We start from the raw sequence: 24723 nt of genomic DNA, 5'->3' as shown, positions 1-24723 counted from the left end.
CCCGGTGGTGGGGTTGGGGGTGAGGGTGTGGGGCTTGGTGGGAGTGATGGGTGGGGATGGGTGTGCTAGGGGCCCAGAGGGGTGGAGGGGGGCAGGGGCTGTGGGCGGGGCTCGGGTGTGTTTTGGAGGGTGGGTGGGTTGGCGGGGGCGGGGGGGTGGGGGGTGGGTGGCGTGGGGAGAAGTCCCTGGTCCATGGATCCTCCTCCCAGCCCTGACCTTGGGTTATGGGAGAGGCACCGGTGTAGCAGAAGGCCGTGGTGAGGTGCAGCCGTTCCCCTTCGTGGACCGGTGGTGGAGGCCGCGCTCATCCTTGAAAAAGGCGATCCAGACGTTCCTTTGCAAGGAAACAGCATCGGGAACTCAGGACAGGGCAAGGTATCTTGTGGCTTTGTTTTCGTTCCTTGCAGTTCTTCTCCTTATCGGAGCTCTTAAGGTCAGTACTTGAAGGAGTTGGAACCTCTTCAAGTTGTGCCTTCCTTCCTTCCCCTTGTTCTCAGTCCAGTGGTGTGACCCGGGCCGATGGAGATTTCAGGGTGTGCCTAAGGGGCTGCCGTGTCGTCCATTTCCACGTGCCGGGGCGGGCCTAGCAAAAGCAGGTGGGCGAGCACCCGAGGCTCGCAGCAGCCCCGCCGCGGCCCCCGTCACGCACGGGTACACGGGGCCACACGGGCACGCCCATCCCGCACGCGCCATGCGCACGCTGAGCATACTGACACACAGGCCGCGCGCGCGCACACACTGGCACGGGGACGCGGACACGCACATTCCCCGGCGGGCTCTCCAAGCGGGACACGCAGCCAAGCCCTTGGGGGTGGCGTGAGTTGGTCACCCGTGGACGGGCCTGCTCAAGCAAGGCCTGTGAACCTGGAGCCTGGCCTGTTTACCCAGATAGATGGGGACTCCCACATTGGAGGAGAGTCGGTGGCCGTCCTCCGCGGAATGGTGGCCCTGTGTGGGGCCCCGCGACTCGGAGAGGTTTGGTGGTGGCCTTGCCTAGGCCCCTGTGTGAGAGCACGGGCTGGGCTGCCTGCCATAGGGTCGGTGCTTGTGTGAGTGCTTGGTTCCCCATTCTGGGGAGCCCCCTGGATGCGGCCCTGTGGCTGCAGGTCGGGTGGGCCATTTCTGGCTGCTTTGTCGGGTCCTGGCAAGGCGGTGGTGACCTCAGGCTGTAGCTACAGGCCTTGGGGGGAGGCCACGAAGGGACCCGCAAGCCAGCGCGGGAGGGGTGGGGTGGGGGACAGTGGGGGAGAAAGCTTGTTCAGGGGAGGTCCTATGGATGTAAACCATCCCCGCAGAGTCAGAGTCACAGAGGTGGGCTTATGTGTCCCTTGCCACTTACCTCACCGGAGAGCAGGGGGCAAGAAAAATGGGGTAGGATAAAGGGAAGGGGAAAGGCCCGGCAGGGTGTCAGGCCTCCTGGTCCCCAGTCATTTAGGCCTGCTTAGTGATTTGGTATTCAGCTGGAGTCCCCTTGCCAGGTGTGTGTGTATATGTCTATATACATGTACACACATATGTACTTATGTATATACATATATATATTTCCGTGTGTATTTTTACGTATACATATATTTTTTCCCCTCTCTCGTTCTCCTTTCCCTGTAATGGGGTGTGTAAGTGTGTCGTGGTGGTGGTGTTGTTGCTGTGCTTTCTTGTCCCCTGTACTCCAGTGCCTTGTGATTTTTCGTGTTTTGCGTGTTGAGGGGAACTGGCTGTGGGGGCCTCGTTTTGGTTTTTACTTTGTCCTTTTGCTTTCTGAGTACCTCTGCACGTGCGTGCACGCGCTCAGCGCGCGCGCGCGCGCGTGTGTGTGTGTGTGTGTGTGTGTGCGCGCGAGAGAGAGAGAGAGAGAGAGAGAGAGAGAGAGAGAGAGAGAGGAGAGAGCGCGAGAGTGTTGTTGTTGTGGTAGCTGCTGTTGTTGTTTTGTTTGTTTTTAACCTTAGATGTGGCTGAGGACCAAGACCTGAGGTGGTTGGGATGAAGGGGGGAGGGGGCAGGGTCCGGAACTGAAGTTGGCATACGTGGAGCCATACTGCCATCAAGCGGAAATTGTTTCTGTCCAACGGAGCCGCCTGGGCTCCAGTGGTGAGGAAAGCCCAGGAGTTGAGGAGGAGCTGGCTTGGGGCGGGTGGGGGGAGAACTGGGCAGAGAGGGAAGGGGAAGCGGTGGGCCCTGTGCTTGGACACCTGGACACCTGGCTCCTGGCCTTCGCTTCACCTGTGTGCTGGATCCCAGATTGGACCCTGGCTCCGGAGCTGAGGAAGTCATTCAGAAGCCCCAGGGGCAGCCTGAGATGGCTGAGCCCAGGGGTTGCCTGGGACTGCCAAGCGCCATTGGCCGGGCCCGGAACCTCTAAAGTGCCTCGGCTCCCGGTGAGGAAAGGGAAAGGGGCCTCCTGATCCCCGCGTGGCCCCAGGCAGGGCACTCCCCACGAAGGACACCAGAGGAAAATACCCCCCTGGACCTGTGGTCAGTGGCGAGTTGCTTCCCCTGGGCCCACCCCAAAATGGCTGACAGGGAAGCTCCGCCCACCCCGGCTGTTTGGCCTTGGGGCTGCCTGCTGTATCCCCAGGGTCCCGAGAACCCTGCTTCCCCACTGGGTCCCACTGGCAGGCACAATTCCTTCGCGGCTTCTGAGGCCTGATGGGCCTGAGACCCTGGCCTGGGCAGGGCCCAGACAATCCAGGGCATCCCTGCTGACGTTCCCTCCCACCGCCCCCACCCACCCGGGTGCCTGGAGGAAGGCAGGTTGCTGCTGCCTGGGCTTTTCAGAGACAGTTTCCGCTGGATGGCACTGTGGCTCCAGAGATGGCAAGTCACCCCTTTCCCTGCCCCCACTGAGCCTTCCTCTTCCCTCTTTGGCTGCCAGACACTGGGTGGAGAACCACCACCACCACCACCACCCCTGCCCTTCTCCAGCCTCCTCTAGCCTCTGCCCCCTCTCCTCCTCTCCTGCTCTCCTGCTCACCGTCCCCCTCCTCATCCAAGCCACAGAGCACCCATCTCAACTCTGGCTGGGCTCAGGCCAACTTGACCACTTTGGGGCAAACCTGCAAGTGTAACTAGGCCTTTTTTTTTTTTTTTTTTTTTTTCTCGTTTCCTTCAGGTTTTTCCTTTGACTCCAGTTAGTTTAACGTGCGTGCGGCGCGTTGCATTCCTTTCGGGTGTGCAATATACTGATTCAGCAGTTCCCTAGGTCACCTGCTGCTCATCTGGACTCTGTGCACTGGCTAATCCCCCTTCACCTGTTACACCACCCCCACCTTCTCCCATTGGGTAACCATCAGTTCTCTCTAATTAAGAGTCCAGAGCCTCTGGATCTCTTCCCCCTCGCCCCCCCCCCCCCCCCCGCAGCTTTCTGTTTTCTTCTTAAATTACCCTCATGAGTGAAATCCTAAGGTATTTGTGTTTGTCTGCCTGACTCAGTTTGCTTAGCCTTCTACTCTCGGGCTCCATCCATGTCCTTGGAAATGGGAAGATTTCATCCCCTTTTTATGGCTGAATGATACTCCTTCCTGTGTGTGTGCCCGCCCTCTCGCGTGTGTGTGCGCGTCCGCGTCCACGTCCACGTCCCGGCACACGTATGTACCACATCTTCTTTATGCACTCGTCAGTCCGATGGACACTTGGGGTGCTCCCCTCTTCTTGGCTATTGTAAATAACTCTGCGGTAAACGTAGGGACGCGTGTGTCCTTTGAAGTAGTGTTCTTGTATCCTTTGGGTAATTATCCGGTCCTGCGATTGCTGGGTGTGGCAGGGTCGTTCTAGTTTACCTTTTCGAGGAACCTCCGCGCTGCTTTCCACTGTGGCTCTGTTCCCAGTTTGGGCTCCCACCAGCGGTGCGCCAGCGTTCCTTTTCTTCCCCATCCTCGCCGGCACCTGTTGTTTCTTGTGTTACCGATTTTTAGCTAGGCGTTTCCTGACTCCGTTCGTCGTCCTGCTGGTTCACGGTGAACACAGATGACCCTCAAGAGATCCCACCAGTAGGCTTACGGATTTTTCTTGGACTTTGAATCTTCAGGCTCCCCCTGGCCTCTGGCTTGTCTGCACCACACCTGTCCCTTGGCAGCCAGCTCTCTTCTCCTGAAGCCTCATGGTTCAGTGGGCCAAAGAATGGGCCAGAGGGCAGCCAGGTCCCACAGGGGTCCAGGACCTGTTGACCGGTCTTGCAGAACGCGGTCCTGCGGAGGGTCACGAGGCCCTGAGGGCCACCAGCTGCCTCCCTCCATGGAACCCCGGGCACTGGTTTGTGCCCAGGGGTGGGCGGTGGTGGGCGGTGGGCCTTTGCGGAGATGGGATGGGTTACAGAGGTGGGTCTCCCGGAAGGCCACTTGGCATCTCTGATGGAGCGCAGCAGTGTGTCCTTCCCCAAATGCCTCTGTTCACAAGTTCCAGTCGGGGGTCTCTCTGAGCGCCTCGCCCCACTCCCCCACCCCCACCCCCACCCCACCCCCGTTGCCTTTGGCGGCCAGGATCCCTGGTTTCAATTCTGCACAGGGAGCTCCACCATAAGACTTGCTGGGTTTTCGTCCAAGGGCCCCCGCGAATTTTTGCCCTTGGGCAGGGGGTGGGGGTTAGGAGGTCCATGGAGCTGGGGTTGGGGGCCCTTCCGTTTTCGAGGGGCTTGTGGCAGAAAGGGGGGGCATGTCTGGGGGCTTGGTTCGGTGTATATAGCTCTCTCTGTTCCTCAACCTAAACCGGGATTGATGCCGGCCCGGTATTGGCCCTGGAAAAGGAATGAGATGGGCCCCTGGGATGGGGGGGGGGGGGGGCGGGGCGGGGGTTGGTTTTGTGTGTGTGTGTGTGTGTGTGTGTGTGTTTGTGCGCGCGCCTGTGCCAGCTGTTGGGGGGGAGGGGCGGTAGAGGGTGGAGTAGGTTGGGTCATCAGGTTATCAGGCAGTCAGTCTTGCAAAACCAGGGAATGAGGGCTTCTAAGCCAGAGCAGGTTGGGATGCAAAGCAAAGCAGTGGTCACCTCGGTGTGATTGTTTAAGGTCATACCCTCATAAGCCATGCCACCCAGTGCCTGGAGAACGTGATCCTGAAACTATAAAGTTGTGCTCTTGAAACATTTTATTTGTAAGTATTAAATACACCTACATAGGTAAATCCCCTGTATTGTTTGTGGTCCAGAAAAGATCTATGTATACTAAATGTTTTTCAAGGGAGAAGTTACTACGTTCATTTTTTTTTTGCAATGTAATTCCATGATGCAGTTGGAATATTGGGAAAATTCTATTTTCATATACAAAATTATTTTGACTTTACGTGGATCAAATCAATTACCCTTTTAGTACGTATCATATGATTTATCTTTTATTGAAAACCTTAGCTAAAACTTTATAGTAAATATTATCACTGTACATTTTAGTGCATAGGTAAGAAAACTGTATGGATTTTGCTCAAAGAATTAAAATAGTACTGCCCTACAACTCAGCAGTTGCACTGCTGGGGATTTACCCCAAAGATGCAGACGCATTGAATCACTGGACACCTGCACCCCCATGTTTATAGCAGCAATGTCCCCAGTAGGCAAACTGTGGATGGAGCCTCATTGTCCATCAAAAGATGAATGGATAAAGGAGATGTGGTATATGTATACAATGGAATATTACTCAGCTATTAGAAACGACAAATACCCACCGTTTGCTTCAAAGTGGATGGAACTGGAGGGTATTATGCTGAGTGAAGTAAGTCAATTGGAGAAGGACCAACATTATATTGTCTCATTCATTTGGGGAATATAAAAATTAGTGAAAGGGAATAAAGGGGAAAGGAGAGAAAATTAGTGAAAATATCAGCGAGGGTGACAAAACACGAGAGACACCTAACTCTGGGAAAGGATCAAGGGGTAATGTAAAGGGAGGTGGGGGGGGTTTGGGTGCCTGGGTGATGGGTACTGATGGGGGCACTTGGAGGGTTGAGCGCTGGATGTTATGCTATATGTTGCCAAATTGAACTCCAATAAAAATATAAATAAATGCATAGAGAAGACTCTAGAACGAATTTATACTTGTCTCCTGGAGACAGGAGCACGTTTCTCAGTAGTGAAAGAATAGGTTGGAAGCTAAGAGCATCAACATGGAGGCAGTTGATCCATTAAGGAAGCCTAGAATAACAAGTAATGCAGAGATAAACATTCCAGCACTTTTTTTAAGGAAAGATTCCTAGGGTGATGGAAAGGTCTTGTCTACGTGACAGATCAGTATTCACTGTGCATTGACTCATCAGATATAAAGCCAGATGTCCATTATCAGCATCTTATGACTTAACATTTTATGTTTATGAAAAAATGTTCCAATAATTCTGTTTTTCTTATAACCTACCAGGAAATGGAAAGTGGGGTGTTATCTTCTTAAGTCATATCTGACCTGTATTATAGGTGCATTTCTCAATATAAATTAATAAATTTTCCTTCTGTGTTTATATCTTTCAGTCCTATGATATAATCAGCATAATTTCATCTCCTGAATTTGGATGAATTCTGGAATATAACCAAGATCAGGCTGTAGACGTCTAAAATTGAAGGCCATGGCCTGGATTCTGGTGAATTCACTAAGGCAAACAACCCCTGTGAGATGGTCCTGCAGCATCCATTGAGTGCTATCTTTGGTGACACCCAGTCTTTGTTGTGTAACTTTGAATTCCTATAAATCCTTTAAGGTCCCAATAAATTTTGTTTCTCATTGCTCTGTTAGTTCTGTATGTCTACTATCCAGTAAGTTGTGAGTTTTTAGTAAATGTTTTATACTAACTCCAAATACAAAATATTACAAATTTGATGTCAAAATATGACTTTTTTCCTATAGATCACCATCTACTCATTTTTTGTAGTATGAAAATATAAGAAAAGTGGGGGATTTAAAGAGTAATATCTGATAAATAACTTTTCAGTACATTATCCTCACTTTACTGTTAGTATTTCTATTCATTCTGTGGTATCTCTTATTCTTCTACATATTAACTGTTTTCCTGGTCAAAATGGTTGATGTGCTTGCTTTTTGTAATAGTCCACTTTACTTTTAAAATGCTCTGTATGTAAAGAACTAGTGTATTTCATGTGAAAGCATTTTTGAAAGTTATAACTTCCAGGGAAGATGGTGGAGTAGGCTTACCCCATCCCTTGGATACACCTAGAAAACATCCACATCAGTGTAAAAAATGCAGAAAATGACCCAAACACTAGAAGACCAGACTTTCCACTTTACAATTAGTAAAGAAGAGGCCACATTGAAAAAGGGAGTAAGGGTGGAGAAGTAGTTGGGAAACAAACTGGCCCAACTACTAGGAGGGAGTGAGGGCGGCTTCAAGCATGGAGAGGGAGAGGAGCAGACTCCATACAAGGCATGGAGAACCTGCACTGGGAAGACAAATCCCCATAACGTTTGGCTTTTAAAAACCAGAGTGACATAACTTCACAGGTTCTTAGTGGGGCTAAACACCTGGAACTTTGAAAATCACCCATCTTGGGATCCCTGGGTGGCGCAGTGGTTTAGCGCCTGCCTTTGGCCCAGGGCGCGATCCTGGAGACCCAGAATCGAATCCCACATCAGGCTCCCGGTGCATGGAGCCTGCTTCTCCCTCTGCCTATGTCTCTGCCTCTCTCTCTCTCTGTGTGACTATCATAAATAAATAAAAAAAATTAAAAAAAAAAAAAAGAAAATCACCCATCTTGGCTCCAAGAGAGCCAGAAGGTGATAGGAAATTGAATTGCCTCCCTTAATGGGACAGCACAACAAGCAGTTTTGCTGAGATCCAGCATAGAAGCAGCAGTTTGAACAATACCTGAGGTATACGAGAGGGAGATTGGTTTACTAAATCTCAGAGTGTGTGCTAGAAGAGCAGGGATCTTCAGGAGACTTTTCTAAGAATAAAAGAGCTGGTGGGTACCTTTTCTCTTCCTCTCCCTCCAGCCTAGATACACAGGCACCTATGAGAACCAGGGCAGAGGAAACACTCTTCACCTAGTTTGCTAACAGCATAACATGCCCCCATGCTCTTCTGCAAATCTGTCACCTCTAGCCCAGGCTCAGCAGGTATTTTCCAGAGTGGCTGCAAGTTCCCACCTACAGTGGACCTGCATGGACCTTGATGGCACTATGTGCCCTGCCCCCATGTTCTCTTGAGACCCAGTCTATCCAACATGCTCTTGACAAATGTCCATCGAAGTGGCACACAAGCATGGCAGTGTGCAAAGAGCCCCAACAGGGCAAGAACCATTTCAAAGTGACTTCTAACCAAGGGGAGGGGAAGGAAACATCATACAATAGTTTGCATCCCCAACAGTTTGGGTAGGGCAAGCATTTTCTGACTTCAAGCTCCACCCACCAATGAAAGCTTCTCAAAAGACAACACAGGGAGAGCATGCTGCAGTTGGGTGCCACTGCAGCTCTGGCAAACACCAAGTCTAACCTAACAAGCCCAAAGTGCCTTAGACTGGCCCACTAACAGCATAGGAAAAAACCCTGCCTACAACAGGCCAAGAAAGGCATTGCAAATGGCTGGACTGAAGGCATTTGAAGTTTAGCCACAATAGTAAGGCACACACAATGCACAGAGAAGACAATGTCTGAAGTGCCAGGTTCTCATGAACAGGGGACATTGCACTGCAGAGCACTACAAGACTTCTTGAAGTCATTACTATCAAGCAGGAAACATACCTGAAATTCTTGCCATATAGAAAGAGATAGAGACAAAATGAGGAGATAGAGGAATATGTCCCATATGAAAGAACAAGACAAAATCAAAGCAGGAGAGCTAAAAAAAAAAAAAAAAAAAAAAAGGAAAAGAAAAGAAAAAAGAAACACAAATAAGATGCCTGACAGAGAATTTAAAGTAATGGTCACAAAGATATTCACTGGACTTGAGAAAATCACATAGGACCTCAGTGAGACCCTCAACAAAGAGAGAGAAAACAAAAAAGAACCAACCGGGAGAATCTCTGGATGACTCAGCGGTTTAATGCCTGCCTTCAGCCCAGGGTGTGATCCTGGAGTCCAGGGATCAAGTCCCACATCGGGCTCCCTGCATGGAGCCTGCTTCTCCCTCTGCCTGTGTCTCTGCCTCTCTCTCTCTCTCTCTCTCTGTATCTCTCATGAATAAATAAAATCTTAAAAAAAAACAACCAAAAATTAAGAACTCAATAACTGAACATTAAAATACACTAGAAGGAATATATAGACCAGAGGAAGCAGAACAGGCTTGGAGGACAGAGTAATGGAAGGCAATCAAGCTGAACAGGAGGAAGAAAAAAAATATAGAGATTAAGGGGACTCAGTGACACAAAGTGTAACATTCACATTATAGCAATCTGAGAAGAAGAGATAGAAAAGTAGGCATAAAATTTATTTGAAGAAAATTGACATCCAGAGCCAGGAAGAACTGAGACACCCCCCACCCCACCCCCCAACAAAATTACCCAAGGATGTCCACTCCAAGATAAAGAATATTTAAAATAGCAAAAAGTAATGATAAAGAGAGAACTTTCAAAGGAGCAAAAGAAAACAGTTAAGTAGAAGGGAAACCCCACAGGGCTCTCTGGAGTTTTCAGCAGAAACTTTGTAGGCCAGAAGAAAGTGGCATGATATAGTCAAAGTGCCGAAAGTGAAACAAAACAAAACAAAAAAAACAGCAAACAGTATACTTTATCCAGCAAGGCTATCATTCAGAACGGAAGGAGAGAGAAAAATTTCCTAGGCAAACAAAGTTAAAAGAATTTATCACCACCAAACCAGCCTTACAAAAATGTTGAAGAGGGCTCTAAGTGGAAAGGAAAATTGATAAGCAGAAATAAAAAAAATAAGCACAAAATCAGTAAAATTAAATGTATCAATAAACATCAGCCAAGATATTCACAATATAAAAATGTTAAAATGAAAACACACAAAATGTAGAACACTGTGTTAAAAATTTAGTGCATTTAGACCAGTTCAAACATAAAATCAGTAAAATTAAATGTATCAATAAACATCAGCCAAGATATTCACAATATAAAAATGTTAAAATGAAAACACACAAAATGTAGAACACTGTGTTAAAAATTTAGTGCATTTAGACCAGTTCAAACATAAGTGGCCATCAATTTAATATAGATTACTATATGCATAGAATGTTATATATAAGCCTAATGGTAACCACAAATCAAAAGCTTGCCAAAAAATAAAGGGAATGGAAGTCAAGCATATCACTATAACCGCCCCCCCCCAAAAAAAAACCATAACCACAAGAGAAGAAAAGAACAGAGGACTAAAACAAACAAACAAAAACCCGCCATAAAACAAGTTACAAAATGGCAATAAGTACATCCCTATCAATAATTACTTTGTATATGGACAAAATACTTCAATTAAAATACATAAAGTGATTGAACTGATAAAAAAGAAAAAGAAGACCCATCTATATACTGCACTTCAACAGATTCACTTTAGACCTAAGGTCACATAGAGACTGAAATCAAAATGATAAAAAAAAAAAAAATTTATGCACATGGAAGTGTAAAGAAAGCTAGGATAGCAATATTGGGAAAAATAGACTTTAAAACAAATACTGTGAGAAGAAACAAAGACGCTATATAATGATAATCACAATAGTCAAACAAGAAGATATAGCAATTGTAAATATTTATGTACCCAACATGGGAGCACCCAAATGCAAATATCTATGTAATACAGTAACAGTGTGGAACTTTGACACCAAACTTACATCAATGGATAGATTCTCCAGGAAAATAACAAAGAAGCAGGCTTTTCTTTTTTTGATCTTGAAATCATTAATTTCCTTTTTTTGTTGGAGTTCAATTTGCCACCATATAGTATAACACCCAGTACTCATTCCGTCAAGTGCCTCCCTCAGTACCCATCACCCAGTCATCCCGTACCCCCTCCCACGTCCCTTTCCACTACCCCTGGTTCATTTCCCAGAGTTAGGAGTCTCTCATGTTCGAAACAGTGGCTTTCAATGACACATTCGACCAGATGGATCTAGCAGATTCAGTCACATTGCTCCATCCAAAACCAGTAGAATACCTTTTTTTAAAGATCTCCAAAGAAGAGTATTTTATTGTTTTCCATTTTAATTCCAATATAGTTAGCATAGTGTTTTATTAGTTTCAGGTGTACAATATGTGACTGGACCATTCAATACATTATTCAGGGATCATCATAAGTATACTCTAATCTTGTTCACCTTGTTCACCCATTAACCACCCCCCCACCCGCACCTGCCCTCTGGTAACCATCAATTTGCTCCCTATAGTTATGAATCTGTTTCTTAGTTTATCTCTTTCTTATTTGCCTTTGCTTGTTTGTTTTGATTCTTAAATTCTACATGTTGTTTTCTTAATTTCTCGTTCTACAGTTTCATTAGTGTTATATAAGCATGCAACATATTTCTGTATATTGATTTTTTTTTTACCCTGTAACTCTACTGAATTAATTCATTTATAACATCTAGCAATTTTTGGCGGAGTCTTTAGGGTTTTCTATATACACTGTCATGTCATCTGCAAATAGTGAAAATTTTATTTCTTCCTTACTGATTTGGATGTCTTTTATTTCCATTTGATTGCTGTGACTAGGACTTTGAGTACTATGTTGAATTAAAGTGGTGAAAGTAGACATCGTTGTCTTCTTCCTGACCTTAGAGGAAAACCTCTCAGTGTTTCCCTATTGAGGATGATGTTCTCTGTGGGCTTTTCAGATACAGTCTTTCTTGTTTTGAGGTATATTCCTTCTAAACCTACTTTGTGGAAGTCTTTTTATCATGAATGGATGTTGTACTTTGTCAAATGCTTTTTTTCTGCATCTATTGAGATGATCATATGGTTCTTACCCTTATTGATGTGATGTATGATGTTGATTGATTTGTGAATATTGAACCACACTGGCAACCCTGGAATAAAATCCACTTGATTGTGGTGAATGATTTTTTAATGTATTGTTCAGTTTGGTTTTATAAGAATTTTAGCATCTATATTCATCAGGGATATTGGTCTGTAGTTCTCTTTTTTAGTATTGTCTTTATTCCATTTGGGCATCAGGGTAATGCTGGCTACATAGAATGAATCTGGAAGATTTCTTTCCTTTTCTATTTTTTGGAATAGTTTGAGAAGAATAGGTAGTAACTCTCCTTTAAATGTTTGGTAAGATTCACCTGTGAAAACATCTGGTCCTGGACTTTTGTTTGTTGACCGTTTTTTTTTTTTTAATTTTTATTTATTCATGAGAGACACAGAGAGAGGCAAAGACATAGGCAGGCTCCATGCAGGGAGCCCAATGTGGGACCCAATCCAGGTACTTCCGGGATCCCTCTCTGGGCCAAAGGCAGACACTCAACCGCTGAGCCACCTAGGTGTCCCTGTTGGCAGTTTTTTAATTACTGACTCAATTTTCTTGTTAGTTATCAATCTGTTTAAATTTTCTATTTCTTCCTGTTTCAGTTTTGGTAGATTATATGTTTCTAGGAATTTATCCATTTCTTCTACATTATCCAATTTGTTGACATACAGTTTTTCATAGCATTCTTTTTTTTAAAAGATTTTATTTATTCATGAGAGAGAGACAGAGAGGCAAAGACACAGGCAGAGAGAGAAGCAGGCTCCATGCAGGGAGCCTGATGTGGGACTTGATCCTTGGTCTCTAGGATCACACCCTGAGCCAAAGGCAGGCACCAAACCGCTGAGCCACCCAGGGATCCCCTCATAACATTCTCTTTAAGTTGTTTGTATTTCTATGGTGTTGGTTATGACTCTTCTCTCATTTGTGATTTTATTTATTCAAGCCCTTTATATTTTATTCTTGGTAAAGTGTGGCTAAACGTTTATTAATTTTATTGCACGCGCGTGTGTGGGTGTGTTTAAAGAACCAGCTCTTGGTTCTCTTCTGATCTGATCTCTTCTAGTGTGTGTGTGTGTGTGTGTGTGTGTGTGTGTGTGTTTTAACTTTTAGGTCTATATGATTTACTTCTAATGTATGATCTCTTCTGATCTCTTCTAATGTGTGTGTGTGTGTTTAACTTTTAGGTCTATATGGTTTACTTCTACTCTTTATTATTTCCTTCCTTCTGCAGGTTTTATGTTTTGTTGGTTGTTCCTTTTTTAGCTCCTTTAGGTTTAAGGTTAGGTTGTTTATTTGAAATTTTTCTTGCTTCTTGATTTAGGCCTGTATTGCTATAAGCTTCCCTCTTAGATCTTTTGCTGTATCTCAGAGATTTTTTACCACTGTGTTTTCATTTTCATTTGGTTCTGTTTACTCTGAAGTTGTTTCTAATTCCAGTTAGTTAGCATACAGTGTTATATTGGTTTCAGGTGCACAATATTGGTGATTCAACACTTTGTACATCACCTTGTGCTCATCAAACAAGTGCATTCTTTAATCCCCATCACCTATTTGATCCATTTCCCCACCCACCTCCCCTCTGGTAACCATCAGTTTGTTTTCTATAATGCATAGTTTGTTTCTTGCTTTGTCTATTATTATTTTCATTTTGTTTGCTTGTTTTATTTCTTTAATTCCATGTATGATTGAAATCATATGGTATTTGTCTTTCTCTTACTGATTCATTTCACTTAGCATTATACTCTGTAGCCCCATCCATGTTCTTGCAAACAGCAAGATTTTTAAAAAATTTCTGAATAATTGTGAGTGTGTGTGTGTATCCATTCATCAATTGATGGACCTTGGGCTGCTTCCATATCTTGACTATTGTAAATAATGCTACTATAAACACAGGGGTGCATGTATCCTTTTGAATTAGTGTTCTTATATTCTTTGGGGAAATACCCAGTAGTGCAATTGCTAGATTATAAGGTAGTTCTATGTTTAACTTTTTGAGGAACCTCGATACTGTATATTCCACAGTGGCTGCACCAGTTTGCATTGCCACCACAAGGCTACAGGCATTCCTTTCTCCACATCCTTGCCAACACCTGTTGTTTCTTTTGTTGTTGATTTTTGCCATTCTGAAAGGTGTTCCTTGTACTTTTAAAATTTCTTCTTTGATTTCCTAGTTGACCCATTAATTATTTAGTAGCATGTTGTTTGACCTCCATGTATTTGTGGTCTTTCCAAATTGTTTCATGTGGCTGACATCTAGTTTCATAGCGTTGTGGTCAGAAAATATGTATGATATGAGCTCAGTCTTGAATTAGTTGAGGTTTGTATTTTGGGTTAATGTGTAATCTACTCTGGAGAATATTCTATGTGCACTGGAATGTGTGTTCTACTGGTTAAGGATGGAATATTCTGAATATATCTGTTAAAACCATCTTGTCCAGTGAGTCATTCAAAGCAATTGTTTCCTTGCTGATGTTTTGCTTAGGTGATGTATCCATTGATGTTAAGTGGGGTGTTAAAATCCCCTCCTATTATTGTATTATTATCAATCACTTCCTTTACGTTTGTTATTAAATGTTTTATGTATTTGGTTGCTCCTATGTTGGGTGCATAAATATTTGCAAGTGTTATATCTTCTTGTTGGATTGTCCTCTTCATGATTATATACTGTCTTCCTTTGTTTCTTGTTATAGTTTTTGTTTTAAAGTCTATTTTATCCAATATAAGTATTTCTTCTCTAGCTTTCCTTTGAATTCCATTTGCAAGTTGTGTTTTCCATCTCCTCACTATCAATCTGCAGGTGAGTTTAGGTCTAAATTGAGTCTCTTGTAGACAGCATATAAATGGGTCTTGCTTTTTTATCCATTCTGTCACCATATGTGTTTTGATTGGAGCATGTAGTGCGTTTACATTCAAAGTAATTTTTCCAAAGTAATTATGAATAGATATTTATTTATTTCCATTTTATTTGTTTTATGGTCATTTCTGAAGATTTTGCCTGATCCTTTCTTGTCTTTCTCTTTTATGGTTTGCTTGTTTTCTTTAGTGGTATATTTGGATTTTTTTCTCTTCATTATTTGCATGTTTATTAGTTTTTGATGTATGGTTATCACTAGGTTTGTATATACCTCTTTTCCATATAGCACTCTATATTAAATTAGTAGTTGTTAAATTTTGAACCCACTTTTTTTCCTCCTCTCATCTCATTTTAGGCGCATGCTATTATATTTTATAACCCTTTTTTGAGTTCCTTTGTGATTATTTATAGAAATCTGGGGTGGAAGTCCTTCTTTCTAGCTCTCTGTCTTCACTGGGGATTATTCCTTGGCTCTCGGCTTAAGTTTTTCTTTTGGCTCTTCATTTTGATTGGTGTTTATTACTCCTGGGCTAGAAGGTTTTTTCCCAAGCTCTTGTTTTGAGTCAAGTTCACCCCCTCACTCCTGGTCTGGAATTTTTTCTGGTTCTCTGTGAAGTTTTTTGTTGTGAAAGTTTTGTTTTGTTTTGTTTTGTTTAAATCTGATCCTGATTTTCCTTTGGGAACTTTTAAGTTGATTGAAGCCCCTTTCATGAACCCCTGCTCACTATATGTTTTGCCAACTCTGCCTACCCACTTCTTGTTTGTACACTTTTGCTGAGGATAGTTTTGAACTTTGTGGGCTCTTTGGAAACCGTGCAATCTCCCCAAACTGACTCCTCTAAGAATTTCTCCTTTCCCATTGCTTCCACTCCTCTGTTTGCCATCTTTAATTTTCCCGTTACTCCCTTTTTTTGGTATTTTTTTTTATTGGAGTTCGATTTGCCAACTTATAGTATAACACCCAGTGCTTATCCCGTCAAATGCCCCCCTCTGCCCGTCACCCCATCCCCCTGCCCACCTCCCCTTACACTACGCCTTGTTTGTTTCCCAGAGTTAGGAGTCTCATATTCTGTCACACTCTCTGATATTTCCCACTCACTTTCTCTCCTTTCCCCTTTATTCCCTTTCACTATTTTTTATATTTCTCAAATGAATGAGACCATATAATGTTTTTCCTTCTCCGATGGACTTATTTCACTCAGCGTAATACCCTCCAGTTCTATCCAGGTTGAAGCAAATGGTGGGTATTTGTTGTTTCTAATGGCTAATATTCCATTGTATACATATACCACATCTTCTTTATCCATTCATCTTTTTTTAAAAAATATTTTATTTATTTATTCATGAGAGACACAGAGAGGCAGAGACACAGGCAGAGGCAGAAGCAGGCTCCATGCAGGGAGCCTGACGTGGGACTCGATCCCGGGTCTCCAGGATCACGCCCCAGGCCGCAGGTGGCGCTAAACTGCTGAGCCACCCAAGCTGCCCTCCATTCATCTTTTGATGGACACCGAGCCCCCTTCCACAGTTTGGCTATTGTGGATATTGCTGCTATAAATATTGGGGTGCAGCTGTCTCAGTTTTTCACTGCATCTGTATCTTTGGGGTTAAATCCCCAGTAACGCAATTGCTGGGTCGTAGGGTAGCTCTATTTTTAACTCTTTGAGGAACGTCCACGATTTTCCAGAGTGGCTATACCAGTTCACATTCCCACCCACAGTGCAAGAGGGTTCCCCTTTCTCCACATCCTCTCCAACATTTGTTGTTTCCTGTCTTGTTAATTTTCACCATTCTCAATGGTGTGAGGTGGTATCTTATTGTGGTTTTGATTTGTATTTCGCTGATGGCAAGTGATGTGGAGCATTTTCTCATGTGCTTGTTGGCCATGTCTATGTCTTTGTGAAATTTCTCTTCATGTCTTTTGCCCATTTCAGGATTGGATTTGTTTCTTGGCTGTTGAATTTAATAAGTTCTTTATAGATCTTGGATACTAGACCTTTATCTGATATGTCATTTGCAAATATCTTCTCCCATTATGTAGGTTGTCTTTTAGTTTCGTTGACTGTTTCTTTTGCTGTGCAGAAGCTTTTTATCTTGATGAAGTCCCAATTGTTCATTTTCGTTTTCGTTTCCCTTGCCTTCAAAGATGTTCTTGCAAGAAATTGTTGTGGCCAAGTTCAAAGAGGGTGTTGCCTGTGTTCTCCTCTAGAATTTTGCCCATCACTCCCTTTAATCCTTTACTATGTCCCTCTACAAATTCCTACCCTTTCTGGGTGTCCCTGCCAGACTTTACCCTTCCCACTTCGGCCCCCTTTGTCCCTACAGTCACTTAAATTTTAGGCTGCCTACGTGTGGGGGCCCCTCAAGGAACAAAGTGTTCATCAAAAGCAACTACTTGTGAATAAAAGAGAAAAGGCAAGGGCTAATTAGAAACAGACAATATTTTATCCATGGATAGCTAACTTTGGACATGTCTAGACTGCCACTAGATGTCCCTCTTCAGCCTCAGAGGTAGTCTACAGCCTCCATATGATTACATGTTATGACAAAATAAAATCTTAAAAATCCCCACAAATATGAGTAAAAAGCACTAGCCCTAATATTTAACAGATAACCCTATCTTGTCCCATATTGGATAGAAACACTACCTAGATGAAAATATAATGTGGAGTAAGATGACAGTCAACTATTTTATATAAATCAGTGAGTTTTATATTGTTTTGTTGCCTGATTCATGGTTAAAATTTTACAATGAAAGCTATAAGACCTCTGTTTGCATCTGTATGACTGTACATGTATGAATGTATGTTATCTATATGTTTTATTTTTCTATCTTCAGATGGCATTGCCAATGTGTTCATAAAATCCCTTAAGAGTCTTATTTAAATTGACCTAGAGATAAATGAGAACTTAATAAATTAAATATTCTTAAAACTATAAGAAATATAGGAGGAAACAAATGCTATTCAGGTCAACATGAGTTGGGCAATCATTGGTAAATAATACTAGTTTAATACTGTTGCCTTAATAAAAACCGCTGTGTCTTCTGAGTTATCAGCATTATGTATAATGTCAGCATACATTTTTATTCCAACTCAGTTTCCTAGCAAAATAAGGTTTAAAATAGAAAACAGAGAGATAACGAGATTATGGGCTAGCTGATTGGTGTTATAGTATGTCTGTCTAAAATTAGTTGCCAAAATCTTTCTGCTCATTTGCAGCCTTAATTTTGCTAAATTAAGGAATACATAGTCATTCGTGTTGGGTCATTTCTAAGTCAGATAAACTACTGAAACACTAATTACTGAACTAGAGTTAAGTTTACATACTTTTGTCATCATGTTTTATATAAGTTAGAGAAGCTAAATGTATTTACGTTTGTGAATAAACATGTAAAATCGTACTATGCACAGGATGTTACCATGATGGCCATTTAGGAGACCTTAGCCATTATCCACTTGTAAAGATTAGTAATTAGCTATCTATGAGGAAAACCAGCTCTAGAGAGGAGTAGAGTCCACTTAAGAAAATTCAGCAGAGGGACACTTGGGTGGCTCAGTGGTTGAGCGTCTGCCTTTGGCTCAGGGCATAATCCTGGAGTTCCAGGATCAAGTGCTGCATCAAGCTCCCTGCCTGTGTCTCTGCCTCTTTCTGTGTGTCTCTCATTAATAAATAAATTAAATCTTAAAAAAAGAAAATTCAGCAGAAGAGTGGGATACAAAACTTGAGAATGACCACACAAAAAGGAGGAATAGCTTCGTATTTCCTGGAAAAATGATCTCCTGCAAATAATGCCAGTTTTTTGCCCCACAGGTATTTATGTTTGTGGACACCAGCCACTTGAGTCTCTCCTCAACATGTAACATGAAAACATATGGAAGTACACAACAAACTGGTAACAGGAAGTATATATTCAAAGTAATATAATATGGTGGATTGTAATCACTTATGAAAGTTAATAGACAACAGTATTGGGGGGATGAGTTAAGAAGGTAGAGAAATAGGGGGACCCTGGGCTTTCTTCAGTCTCTACACACAGTTGTATTGAGGTCAGATCACTGGGAACACACAAGAAATTGCCCTAAGAATGGAAATGAAGATTTCAACGGTTGGAGGGAGAAAGAGTGGCAGCTGTGAGGTGTGTGGAAGTGAACTGGGGGAGAGAAAAACTGCCATGTCATGGAGGGGAAGGAACCTTTTCTATGGGGCTAGAAAATGGAGAGAAAGAGAGAGGAGTTAAAAGAATGCAGTGTCAGGTTTTCACAAGAAGAAAACCTCTCCAGACCACAGACTGGGGAGCCAGGGGAACTGAGTGTGGCAGGTTTTTTGCAAACAGTGTGTGGAGCTCAATCCCAGGTTTTGGAAGTGCACAACTTTTGCCAGAGTGAAACTGTGGCCTATGCTCCTGGGGAGAAGGAGGGTGCTAGCTGGAGAACACACAAAGTAATGTAGTGATCTCCTGGGTCACGATGGGAGAGATAATTTCCATTCCTAGAGTACATATTAGAGGGCATATTTCCTCTCCAGGACAAAAGACCTGCAGGTATGAGAAAACGACCTTTCATCAACAGGGGGTAGAGGCACTCATAGAAGGTGGATAACCTGGTCACTATTTTTTCAGGTGGTACATCATAGATACCACACATTGGGCAAACATGGGACTGTTTTTCTGGGACAAAGGGCACTAGTAAGAGAAGGGAGGAGATCCATGCAGTGCCACCTCCTTTAAGATTTGGAGCTTTGAATCTAAACCCCGTGAGACAAAGATAAAATGCAGGAAAGTTGTGGCACGGGGCATGCTGATGGCACCCATTTTTCTGTAAGGGCTTACTGAACAGTGGTGTGTGTGTGTGTGTGTGTGTGTGTGTGTGATACAGTCTCCAGGAATGAGAGAGGGGTGTCGCTATTTTACCTTCACCACAAACATAGACTTCAGAGATTAACACAGCAGCCCCAGTAGAGGTGGGATGCACTTATATCAAACCCCACCCTCCTGTGCTTGGCAAGTACATTTTTACTTGGATGGGATTGACTCTCAGCCAGCTCAGCAGGCCCCTCCCCCAGAAGAGCAGCACAGGCAGCACTCTGCATGTACCACATCTACTGATCATACAGTCCTTCAAAGCATCACCTTCAAATCTGGTTGAAATAGGAACAGGCTGGATACCTGCACCCCAATGTTCATATCAGCAATGTCTGCAATAGCAAACTGTGGAAGGATCCATGATGTCCTTCAGCAGATGAATGGATAAAGATGTGGTATATATACGCAATGGAATATTATTCATCCATCAGAAAGATGAATGCCTACCATTTGCTTCAACATGGATGGAACTGGAGGGTGTTATGCTAAGTGAAATAAGTCAGTCGGAAAAGACAGTCATCAATCATATGGTTTCACTCATGTGGAATATAAGAAATAGTGAAAGGGACTATAAGGGAAAGGAGGGAAACTGAGTGGGGAAAACATAGAGAGCAAGACAAACCACAAGAGGCTCCTAACAATGGGAAACAAACAAAAGGTTGCAAAGGGAAGGAGGATGGAAGGATAGGGTGACTGGGTGACGAGCACTAAGGAGGGCACTTAATGGGATGAGCACTGGGTGTTATACTATATGTTGATAAATTGAATTTAAATAAAAAATTAAAACAAACTAAATTTAAAAAAAAGAAAAGAAAAATATAAAAAAAAATAAAAAAAAGAAAGAAGACCAGGCTGTATTTGTTTTCCTTATTTTTTTTTTTTAATTTTCCTTCAGAATCACAATTATAGGTGCAGATCAGTGCACCCATGCCAGCCTGGGAGCATCTAGGCCAGTGCGGACTGGGAGACTGCATTAGTCACTAGTGGGGAGCTGACTCCAGAGCTGGGGATCTGGCTGCTGCCATTGCTGTTTTTCCTCCTTGTTTCACCTTGTGCCTGGGAGAGGCCCGTGGCAAGGGAACAAAGGCCTCATAGGAGAAACAGCTCCCACTGAGCCGGGCCCCCACCAGGGGACAGGGCATCTCTTTCCAGGCACACACCTGAGAATCAGCACAGCAGACCCTACCCCAGAAGACCAGCTGGAAGAACAGGGGAAGAGCAAGTTCTTGACCAAGCAGCACTGCAAAGCTCCAGGGGAAGTCCAGGGATTTATAGTATATAGAACTAGAGGGTACGCCTTCTTTTTTCCTCCTTTTCCAATAAAACTCGTTTTTCTATCAGACTAATAATTTCCAATATTTTTTTCTATTTTCCCACCTTAACTACAATATTTTACCACCTCTTCATTTTTAAGTTTCTTCCTTTTTGATGTTCATATTTCTACAATTACATGTCTTAGATATATTTTCACTTCTAGATTCCCTTCAACATACTCAACTTAATTTTGGAAGATATACGAGATATTTTTTGTTTTGTTTTCTTCTGTGTTTTATGTTTTCTCTGTTTATTTTGTTCTGCAATGGTGGAAGTTAATACCTTCTAAAACATGACCAGCATGCACCCAGAACCAAGTGGTATAGCATGCTGGTTTGTTCTGTGAGATTATATTCTCTCTTCATTCCCATTCTGCCCCCTCTTTTATCTCGTTTATGTTTGGTGGTCAATGTTGGGGCTATATACAAGTATTTCTGGTTTATATAAATTTGGGACTGAGCATCTTCTAACATACAGAACATAATACACTCAGAACCAAAGGATCACCCTCTGGACCCCTCAGGTAGACTACATTCTTCATCCACTTCAACTTTGTCACCACTACCATCTCCCAGTTCCCCTCCATTTATTTTTTCTCTTTTTTTTCTTTTGTTTCACTTTATTTTTGCTTTTTTCTCTTCTTTTTTTTCTCTTTTCTTTTTTTACTTCTTCTTTGGCATTTTTGGCCTTTAATGTTTTTACTACATCATTTTAAAATTTGTTTTTCGGGCAGCCCTGGGGGCACAGCGGTTTAGTGCCACCTGCAACCTGGGGTGTGATCCTGGAGACCTGGGATAGGGTCCCACGTCCGGCTCCCTGCATGGAGCCTGCTTCTCCCTCTGCCTGTGTCTCTCATGAATAAATAAATAAAATATTTAAAATAAAATAAAATTTGTTTTTCACTTTAGTGGTCCTTTTGTTTTATTTCGTTCTGATCGTTATTTTCATTTTCTGGTCTCTAACCTCATCAGAATCATCTAGGGTGAAATTTACTTAGGTCGTGGTTGATATTCTTGATGCAGCCTGCTTATACAACCACTCTGCACTGAGCAAAATGACTAGAAGAAAGAACTCACCACAGAAGAAAGAATCAGAAACAGTCCTCTCTCCCACAGAGTTACAGAATATGGATTACAATTCGATGTCAGAAAGCCAATTCAGAAGCACAATTATAAAGTGGCTAGTGGTTCTGGAAAAAAATATAAATGATTCTAGAGACTTCATAACTGCAGAATTTAGATCTAATCAGGCTGAAATTAAAAATCAATTAAATGAGATGCAATCCAAACTGGAGGTCTTAATGACCAGGGTTAATGAGGAGGAAGAAAGAGTGAGCAACATAAAAGACAAGTTGGTGGCAAGGAAGACAGCTGAGGAAAAAAGAGAAAAGCAATGAAAAAACCATGAGGAAAGGTTAAGGGAAATAAATGACAGCCTCAGAATGAAGGATCTACATATAATTGGGGTTCCAAAGAACGCTGAGAGGGACAGACAGCCAGAAAGCATATTTGAACAAATCATAGCTGATAACTTCCCCAATATGGGGAGGGAAACAGGCATTCAGATCCAGGAGATAGAGAGGTGCCCCTCCCAAATCAATAAAAACCGTCCAACACCTTGATATTTAATAGTAAAACTTGCAAATTCCAAAAATAAAGAGAAAATCCTTAAAGCAGCAAGAGGCAAGAGATTCCAAACTTATATGGGGAGAAATATTAGATGAACAGCAGACCTCCCCACAGAGACATGGCAGGCCAGAAATGGCTGGCAAGATATATTCAGGGTACTAAATGAGAAAAACATGCAGCCAAGAATATTATATCCAGCAAGACTCTCATTCAGAATAGAAGGATATATAAAGAGCTTCCAAGAGAGAATCTACATATAATTGCGGTTCTAGAGAGGGACAGACAGCCAGAAAGCATATTTGAAGAAATCATACCTGAGAAATTCCCCAATATGGGGAGGGAAACAGGCATTCATTTCGTTTTGTATATTTTTTTATTGGAGTTCGATTTGCCAACATATAGCACAGCAGCCAGTGCTCACACTGTCAAGTGCCCCCCTCCGTGCCCATCACCCAGTCATGCCAGTCCCCCGCCCACTTCCTTTTGCACCACCCCTTGTTCGTTTCCCAGAGTTAAGTGTCTCTCATGTTCTGTCACCCTCTCTGATATTGCCCATTCATTTTCTCTTATTTCCCCTTTAATCCCTTTCACTATTTTTTATATTCCCCAAATGAATGAGACCATATAATGTTTGTCTTTCTCCGATTGACATACTTCACTCAGCAGAATACCCTCCAGTTCTATCCACGTTGAAGCAAATGGTGGGTATTTGTCGTTTCTAATGGCTGAATGATGTTCCATTGTATACAATAACTACATCTTGATCCATTCATCTTTTGATGGACACAGAGGCAGAAACAGGCATTCAGATCCAGGAGATAGAGAGGTCCCCCCTAATTCAATAAAAACCATTCAACAGCTCGAATAGTGAAATTTGCAAATTCCAAAGATAAAGATAAAATCCTTAAAGCAGCAAGAGACAAAGATTCCTAACTTATAATGGGAGAAATATTAGATGAACAGCAGACGTCCCCACAGAGAACTAACAAGCCAGAAATGGCTGGCAGGATATATTGAGGGTCCTAAATGAGAAGAACGTGCAGCCAAGAATACAATACCCAGCAAAGCTCTCAGAATAAGAGAGATAAAGAGCTTCCAAAATAGGCAGAAACTGAAAGAATATGTGGCCATCAAACCAACTCTGCAAGAATATTAAGGGGGACCCTACAAAAGAAAGTGGAAGCCAAAGAAATAATCCACAAAACAAGGACTGAAGAGGTATTACAATGATGCTAAATTCATATCTTCCAATAGTTCATCTAATCGTGAAGGGGCTAAATGATCCCATCAAAAGAAGCAGGGAGGGGAGGGTGTCAAGATGGCAGAAGAGTAGGGTCCCCAAGTCACCTGTCCCCACCAAATTACCTAGATAACTTTCAAATCATCCTGAAAACCTACGAATTTGGTCTGAGATTTAAAGAGAGAACAGATGGAATGCTACAGTGAGAAGAGTTCGCGCTTCTATCAAGGTAGGAAGACGGAAAAAAAATAAAGACATAAAAAAGCATCCAAGGGGGAGGGGCCCTGCGAGGAGCCAGGCTAAGGCCCCTAGGCGAGTGTCCCCAGGACAGGAAAGCCCCGACCTGGAGAAGCAGGAGCTTCACCAATCTTCCCCAACAGGAAGGCGCTCGCAGGGAGTTGGAGCAGGATCCCAGGAGGGGCTGACTCCCAGGGGCACTAACAGAGGACCTGCGACCTGGGGGAGAGAGCGCCACACACCGCAGGCGGAGCGCCCTAAAGACCTGGAGCCCAAGCCCGACGGAGCCCAGGAGCAGCTCGGGCAGCAGCTCAAGCGGCAGCTCCACATGGAATGGGCTGCGCAGACCCAGGAGCGTCATTCCAGTGGCGCAAGCCCCGGAGCCCAGGGCGCTGGGGGACACAGTCCAAGATCCGGCGCTCCTCCCGGTGACAGGCAGAGGCCGGGAGGGCTCAGAACAGCAAGGAAACTCCTGACGCTGGGCGCCCCGAGCTGTGCAGATTGGTGGCCCCCGCCCCCGGAGCATCCAGGCCCCTGCAGATTGAGAGCTGTGGTAGTTACAGCGGGAGCTAACTCAGGACTGGAGAGCTGGCTGCCGCCACTGTTGTTGTTCCTCCTGGGGCCTCACAGGATAAACAACCCCTACTGAGCCTCACAGTGGCCTCACAGGATAAACAGGATAAACAACTCCCACTGAACGGGGCACCAGGCAGGGGGCTGAGCAGCTCCCCCAGGTGCTCACACCTGAGAATC

General features: G+C 43.6%; 1 protein-coding gene across 8 annotated transcripts in view; it reads left to right on the top strand.

Moving 5' to 3' along the window:
* NBDY (negative regulator of P-body association) overlaps positions 1-21772 on the top strand; it is a 65639-nt gene extending 43867 nt beyond the window's left edge. For 6 of the 8 annotated variants that reach the window (XM_077888766.1, XM_077888760.1, XM_077888761.1 and 3 more), the window contains one exon: positions 6436-6696. The gene's annotated coding sequence lies outside the window, so the exon portion shown is untranslated. Of the gene's footprint in view, positions 1-6435; positions 6697-18500; positions 18583-20446 lie in introns of those variants that run through there. The other 2 variants (XM_077888764.1, XM_077888767.1) reach the window with 2 other exon arrangements.
* The last annotated feature ends 2951 nt before the right edge of the window (positions 21773-24723 follow it).

The sequence above is a fragment of the Canis aureus genome, chromosome X (genome assembly GCF_053574225.1).
Source record: "Canis aureus isolate CA01 chromosome X, VMU_Caureus_v.1.0, whole genome shotgun sequence".
NCBI classification, from domain to species: domain Eukaryota; kingdom Metazoa; phylum Chordata; class Mammalia; order Carnivora; family Canidae; genus Canis; species Canis aureus.
This window is presented reverse-complemented; position numbering and strand designations above follow the sequence as displayed.